The sequence below is a fragment of the Lathyrus oleraceus genome, chromosome 6 (assembly GCF_024323335.1).
Source record: "Lathyrus oleraceus cultivar Zhongwan6 chromosome 6, CAAS_Psat_ZW6_1.0, whole genome shotgun sequence".
NCBI classification, from domain to species: domain Eukaryota; kingdom Viridiplantae; phylum Streptophyta; class Magnoliopsida; order Fabales; family Fabaceae; genus Lathyrus; species Lathyrus oleraceus.
In genome coordinates, this window is record NC_066584.1 from 348,886,790 (window position 1) to 348,894,703 (window position 7,914).

The window sequence follows — 7,914 nt, forward strand, 5'->3', positions numbered from 1 at the left end:
CCAATTTTGCATTTCCACTTTTCAAGTCAAAACTCAAAATATGAGGCCTAGCCATGAAATGAGGATTCAAACACACTTCAAATGTCATTCCTGAGGTGTTACAAAAGGTCCCATTCCAAAATTCCAAATATTTTGACACTTGGACGATTTTGCCCCTGGTCCAATTCAGTTGTCCAGTTGAAAAGTGACTTTTTGCCTTGGCCATTTTTGGAAAAATCTAATGATGCACCCTTGAAGTACATGTCAAATGGAGTTTGTGCATATAAAGAACTTGCAATTTGGACCAACCATGTGGTAGTTATGGCCTCCTGATTACGGGTCTTTTCTGAAATTCACTGAGCCATATTTTGCAAACCACACATTGGATTTTTGAGTTCTTGGACTTTTTGGAATGATGAGAACAAGATCTTCAACTTTCATGTTGGACAAAATTCCATTTGAAGCTTGTATGATGAAGTTATTCTGAGGAGAAAAAGTTTCCATTTTGGGCAGCTGAAATTACAGGTCACCTGCTATTTTTAGAAACTTTCTGTCTGGCCTCCAAATCTTCAACCTTGGTCTTTGATATGTCAAATGAGACTTATATGGACATGAATGAGGTCTTTCAAACCATTTCCCACCTTCCAATCCATAAAATCGGGCACAGCTGACCACGGTTGACCATAGTTGACTTTCTAGGGTTTCTGGTTGACTGAGCAAGGACTGGTGACTTCTGAGCATCCAATCTTTGGCCAAACCACTTCAAAATGATCCTTGGACCATATGAGCTTGAAAAATCAACCCTAGGGCTTTGTCTCAATGAAAATGGCACTTGCTTGCTTGATTGACTGATTCTCCTGATCAGTTGACCTAGTTCATCAACTGAGCTTGCACTTGGGCACATGGACAATGCAATGTTATGCAGTGGACATTGTTAATGCTATGACCTAATATGAAATGAATGTACACAATGGTAGGGTGCAAATTTGAGGTGCTACACGTGGATAGACATGAAGTAGACATGTTAATGCAGGAAGTTCAAGAAGGCTCCTTCGGTACTCATGCCGGCGGTCATGCAATGGCTAAGAAATTGTTGAGAGCGGGTTATTACTGGATGACCATGGAATCTGATTGTTTCAAATATGCTCGAAAGTGTCATAAATGCCAAATTTATGCTGATAAGGTGCATGTGCCGCCAAATCCTCTGAATGTGATGTCATCGCCGTGGTCGTTTGCTATGTGGGGCATTGATATGATTGGAAAGATTGAACCGACTGCTTCCAATGGGCATCGCTTCATCCTTGTTGCCATCGACTATTTCACCAAGTGGGTCGAAGCAGCGTCATTTGCGAAGGTCACCAGACATGTGGTTACCCGATTCATCAAGAAAGAAATCATTTGTCGTTATGGGATTCCCGAAAGAATCATTACTGATAATGATTCTAATCTCAATAATAAAATGATGAAAGAGTTGTGCAAGAACGTCAACATTCAACATCACAACTCTTCCCCTTATCGTCCTAAGATGAACGGTGCTGTTGAGGCAGCAAATAAGAACATAAAGAAGATTGTGCAAAAGATGGTCGTTACGTAAAGAGATTGGCATGAGATGCTACCCTTCGCCTTGCATGGGTACCGTACTTCAGTACGTACATCGACCGGGGCAACCCCTTATTCCCTTGTGTATGGTATGGAAGCAGTCCTACCTGTTGAAGTGGAGATTCCTTCTCTAAGAGTCATGTTGGATGTCAAGTTAGACAAAGCTGAATGGATTCAGACAAGGTTTAATGAGTCGAGTCTTATCAAAGAGAAGCGAATGGCAGCCATTTGTCATGGGCAATTGTATCAGAGTCGGATGAAGAGAGCCTTTGATCAGAAAGTGCGTCCGCGATGCTTCCAGGTCGGAGATTTGGTGTTGAAAAGGATCCTTCCTCCTCAGACAGATCACAGGGGCAAGTGGACTCCTAACTATGATGGACCGTATATTGTCACCAAGGTTTTTGATGGTGGAGCCTTAATGCTTGCAACTATGGATTGTGAAAAAATCACTTCCCCTGTGAACTCAGACGCAGTTAAAAAATAGTTCGCATAAAATAGACCCGCTGGATGATAAAAAGAATAGTCCAGGCAAAAAAAATGGGCATCCCGGCGAACCAAGAAAATGAAAAAGGTTCGGGCAAAAGTTAGGGATTAAAAAATGAAAAGATTGTACACCCGGTAAGTTGAAAACCTGAAAGGGCAACCTAGGCAAAAATGGGTATCCCGGTGGATTGAAAATCCGAAAGGGCGATCCAGGCAAAAGTTAGGGATTAAGCGAATGGTTGCGTTCTGAGTAGTTCTAAATATCATCTCGTGTCGATAACCGGAAACTTCCGAAGGATAGGAAACAGTTCAATCACCTTTTTCGGAAAGCTGATCATCTGGAGGATCTTGAAGACGAGCGAATCATAGCGGAATTGGAACCCGATAGAAATCCATTTCACATTGCCATTAGATTAATTTCTATTTTTATCTGTTGTGCAATTACCTCTTTCCAGGGATTGCTTCCTGATGTAAATGCCTATTCAGAGGCCACTCAATCAATAAAATCATGTTATTCAGTACATCTCTGTGTTCATTTTCATTTTACTGTTTTGTTTACAAAAATGACGTCTGAATTTTTTATAAATATTGCATCATGAAACATAAGAGCTTTACATGTACGTGCTTAATAAACATTGAAAATTGCTGTAAATTTTAAGTGCTTTGGATCGTCTATTCAGAGCAGGTACACTCAATGCATTTCCTTAAGGTCCCCATCAAATGATCGTGGATATTTTTCCTCAACAGTTGGAATTTTGTATCTTATCCCTGCAGAGCTGGTCCGAGCATTGGATTCTTCAATCCCCAGCAGGCTCTCACTGCTGTACTTCCCCAAGCATTTGTTTCAGATTATACATTCACCAGTAGAGTCGACAGTGTCTGACTGTATATCCCCAGCGGAGTTGACAGTGTTTGACTGTATATCCCCAGTGGAGTTGACAGTGCCAGACTGTATCTTCCCAGCGGAAGCGGTTGCTTCTCAGAGTTCGATGCCAGATCGATGATCTCGACTCTAGACCCATGGTCTCTTTCCTTGAAGCAGAATCTCGGTACCGTATCGGTGTTTGCTTACCCTGCTGAGTCGTCTCTCTCACAGATTATGGTTGCCAGAACCACTGTCGCTTTCCTCAGCAGCAAGTTTTCAGGGCCATTCTCTCCTCAGTCAGAGCCTCGGTATTTTGTTATTTTTCAGAACACCATTTGGAGGGTCATTTCCCCACAGAGTTCTTTGTGTTGTGCATCTCCAACAACCTTGCCAGGGTCCAAAAGATGGTGATCATTTCCCCAGCATAATTCCTTGCCTCAGCTTGGCGTTCTCTCTAATCAAGCATTTCACATCCCTGCATGTAGAGTCATATTGCATTGCATCCTCCCAAATTGCGTAGCATTTCAATTTTCATGGAGCATTACGCCATTGAAAAATTCAAACATACGCATGTAAAGCATAAGGCATTCTCGGTATCCCAAGTGATAAGCCAGAAGTTGTTTCTAGTACTCAGACTGAAGATTGTTCATGATTTATCTTTATTATTCCCAACAGGGGTCGTTGGCCCACGCGCCGCCTCAATTATCATTTTCCCTATTTCTGCCGATGCTGACAGGCATGAAAGTTTCCAATATTCAGACCGAAGTGGCATTTAGGCCAGTTTTCCGATGTTCAGATCGAAGAAGTTTCCGACATTCAGGTCGATGCAACTTGTGGCATTCAGGCCAGTTTTCCGGTATTCAGACCGAAGTGGCATTCAGGCCAGTTTTCCGATGTTCAGATCAAAGAAGTTTCCGACATTCAGGTCGATGCAACTTGTGGCATTCATGCCAAGTATCTGGTATTCAGATCAAAGTGGCATTCAGGCCAGTTTTCCGATGTTCAGATCAAAAAAGTTTCCGACATTCAGGTCGATGCAACTTGTGGCATTCAGGCCAGTTTTCCGGTATTCAAACCGAAGTGGCATTCAGGCCAGTTTTCCGATGTTCAGATCGAAGAAGTTTTCGACATTCAGGTCGATGCAACTTGTGGCATTCAGGCCAGTTTTCCGGTATTCAGACCGTAGTGGCACTCAGGCCAGTTGCCCGGCGTTCAGACCGATGTTTGATAATCAAGTATCGTCCAATGCTCAGATCGAAGTCATTTCCAGTATTCAGATTGATGAGCGGCATTCAGGCCATGGTTATTTCTGTGTTACCATTTATTTTGGAATTCAGGCTAACATCCCTTGTTTCGGTGTTCAGACAGACTCTCACCGTACCAGACGGATTCTGTTTCAAGACCACGTCTTGGCTGATTCTGACAAGCATTGTTACTTAATTTTTTCACTTCAGTGTAAATTTTCGGGCTTTTATCGTATTCAATCACTTGATACCTCGAAAGTGCGAAAGCCGTTGCACTCTTCCTTTCGGGTTTCCAGTTGATTGAATAGGGGCAGCTGTAATACCCCAAAATTTACCCTTCATTTTTCCTAGAAGCATGGGATTATGTTTTACACTTCATTAACATCATATTAGGTCATACTCATTGCATACTGCATTAGTGACATGGAGATCAGGTTTTGATCGATCACTCCTTAACAGAAGGAGCCCACACAAAGCAAGATTGAGAATTGGACTTCATTTTCTAAGTATACAAGTCTCAAGGGTCTCAGGGGGGTCCAAGTATCTTATTATGGTCCTCAGTTCATAAGTGAAGGATTCAAAGCTATCAGAGTGTTCATCTGGATTTAATCAAAAATTAGGGTTTCATGGCTACCTGCAACAGGCAATGTTTGGTTGGAAGTAGAGGAGCTCATCCATGTCATTATTATAGAGGCATCTTGGCCTAGGAAGAGTCACAATTATCTCAGAAAGATCCATTGGCAATCAGTGCAATCAGTTCCTGATCATTTTGCCCTAAAACTAGGGTTTGGTATAAAATCAGTTTATTTCAGATTCTTTGGGTGAAATTCTTTTCCATTGCCCTCCATATGTCCATAAGGGTCTACATACAAAAAATCAGCTCTTTATTTGAGCTAGAAGTGCTTCAATTGATCAATGGAATCGGGAATCAGACAGTTTGGGAAAAATCAACTATGGGGCCAAAAAAGTCAACTCCTGACATTTTGAAAGTGGAATCTCAAAATCCATGCCTAGGGGATCCTACATGTGAAATTTGATCATGGTTGGATCATGGATTCATCATTTAATCAGGAATTGGGAAAGTTACTTAATTTGGAAATGGTTGACTTTCCATTTAGGGCAAGTTTTCATGATCGTTGCACTCACTTTAAGCCCATTTTGCATCAAGATAAAAGCTCCATTTGAAAATTTCTCCAACATGAAAGTTGTTCCTCTTGTCCCAAGCTTTCTAGAGATATAAAGTTTGCTCCATTTGGATTAGAATTGAGAAAGTTATGCTTAGTCAAAGTGAGACATTTTTTTAGGACACTTAGAAAAATTTCTAAGTCCAAAATCTTCAAAATTTGTCAAGACTTCTTGGTCAGTTTTCTTCCACTTCAAGGCATTATTTGAAAATACTTTCTCCAAAACAATTGTACCTTTCCATGTCCTCTTTCACATACTTTTGGAGTCATCTCATTTGGATCCATGGTTTGAGAGATACATTCATTTAAAGTGGGCACCATGACTTGATTTTCTAGGCATATTTTGGGCCTGGCTGGCCCAATCAGATTTTCTAAGCATGCTGCACAAACCAGTCACGTTTTTTTCTTTCTTTTGGCCATGCATTGGCCATCCATTCACTTAAGTTTGGTCCAAAATAACAACATTTTACACCTCACTTCACACTTTTATTCTTATGGATAAACCACTTATTAAAAAGCCCATGAGAACACCTAATCCACCCTATTTAAGAAACTGAAACCCTAACCCTAAACGAGCATTGGAATTTCGTGGCAAGGAGGCAAAGCTTCATCACATATTAGATTCCACTCCAATTCTATTTTCCATTAGGTAATCATCTCTTTCATGGCCATGTTTTGATATATCTACGCTTGCTTACCATGTTCATCACCATTAATCCTTCTATTTTCATATTTCTTTTTCTTATTTAAAATATTTTCTTCGTCCATAAAATTACCCAAAAATATTTTTCACTTTTCTTAACGTTTTTTTAAATTTGATATAATTTTTATTTTCGTATTTATTTAATATTAATATTTTATTTTAATTATTTATTCTAAATGGTCCATTTTAACACACTTTTTTTATTGATTTTATTTTTATGACTTAAAATTATTGTTAGCATTTGATTTTTGGGATGAAGGTTGACCAATGTCTCATTGTCAACCTGACCTTTACTTGGAATTTTATTTCACATTTTCAATATATTCTTGATTTATTTCTAACCTAGTCTTATTAATTGACTTTTGGTTTGACCTATGTTTTGTTTTAATTAATTCACGTGCCAATTTTCATTATTTTTAAAATCTTTTTGGGGGATGATGATGTCCTGACCCCACCTTATTTAGTTTAATTTTTCATAATTTTATTGATTATTTTACTATTTATTCTTGATTTATTTCTAACCTAGTCTTATTAATTGACTTTTGGTTTGACCTATGTTTTGTTTTAATTAATTCACGTGTCGATTTTCGTTATTTTAAAAATCTTTTTGGGGGATGATGATGTCCTGAACCCACCTTATTTAGTTTAATTTTTCATAATTTTCTTGATTAATTTACTATTTATTCTTGATTTATTTCTAACCGAGTCTTATTAATTGACTTTTGGTTTGACCTATGTTTTGTTTTAATTAATTCACGTGCCAATTTTCATTATTTTTAAAATCTTTTTGGGGGATGATGATGTCCTGACCCCACCTTATTTAGTTTAATTATTCATAATTTTCTTGATTAATTTTCTATTTATTTGTTATTTTTTAAGTTGACTTGAATTTTCAGTTGACTTCTTTATGATCGATGTATGACTTAGGGATTGCTTATGGCAATTGAAGAGATCTTTTGATCCTCCCTCGTTCATCTCATATGCCATGTATTAGAGGCCTTTTACCTTGATTTTATTTGGCCCTTACCTCATTTCCTGATTAAATTATTCAGTGGACCCTTCGTGTGCATATTTTCATCTGTTTGATTCATCTGTTATCTTTTATACTTAATTCTCTCATTCATGCTTTCTATTGCTTGATTATTTAACATGTTCATACTCCCATGCATTGTTTAAATGCTCCATTATTCGATTCTTTGGTTTGATTATATATTGTTTATTTATCCGATCTGATTGATAACTGTTGCCTACTTGTATGATGTATGAGGCATATATTCTTATTGTTTGTTTGCAATGAACACTCCCCATTCATAAAAAATGTACCCCTCTCCCATAAAGTGTATAATATTTATTTCTTTATTTCTTTAGTCACCTGTTAATACAAGAATTAAAACAAACATCCGATAACCATTTCAAAATAAGATCAAAAGCTCGATCCAACGTCGAGTAATCATTTTCAAAACTTAACAGAACCAGCACGCATTCATCCATCCTCTTGTAAGTCGATTGTCTCAGGCATCGCCATCTACCTGTAAGTCAATTGCCTCCGGTATCTCCATCCACCCTTATCTGTGACTCCTCTCCTTGCTCCATCCGTCGACTCTTATTCTGTTTAGGTAGCACCCATTAGGTAGAACCCTTTGTATGATAACATAGGTAGAATTCCCCTATTCTTTGCGTGCTAACATTAGGTAGATGTTTCCCTTTGTAAATCCTAACACATAGGTCCATATTGCATGACAACTCTAGAGCAAAGCCTCCCCATTTTTAGACCTTCCGTGCGTCTCCGATCTTGTGGCATGTCAGTCCGTTCTATTGCAAAGAGGTAACTGCCTAAGACTCGATTCAGCGAGATGC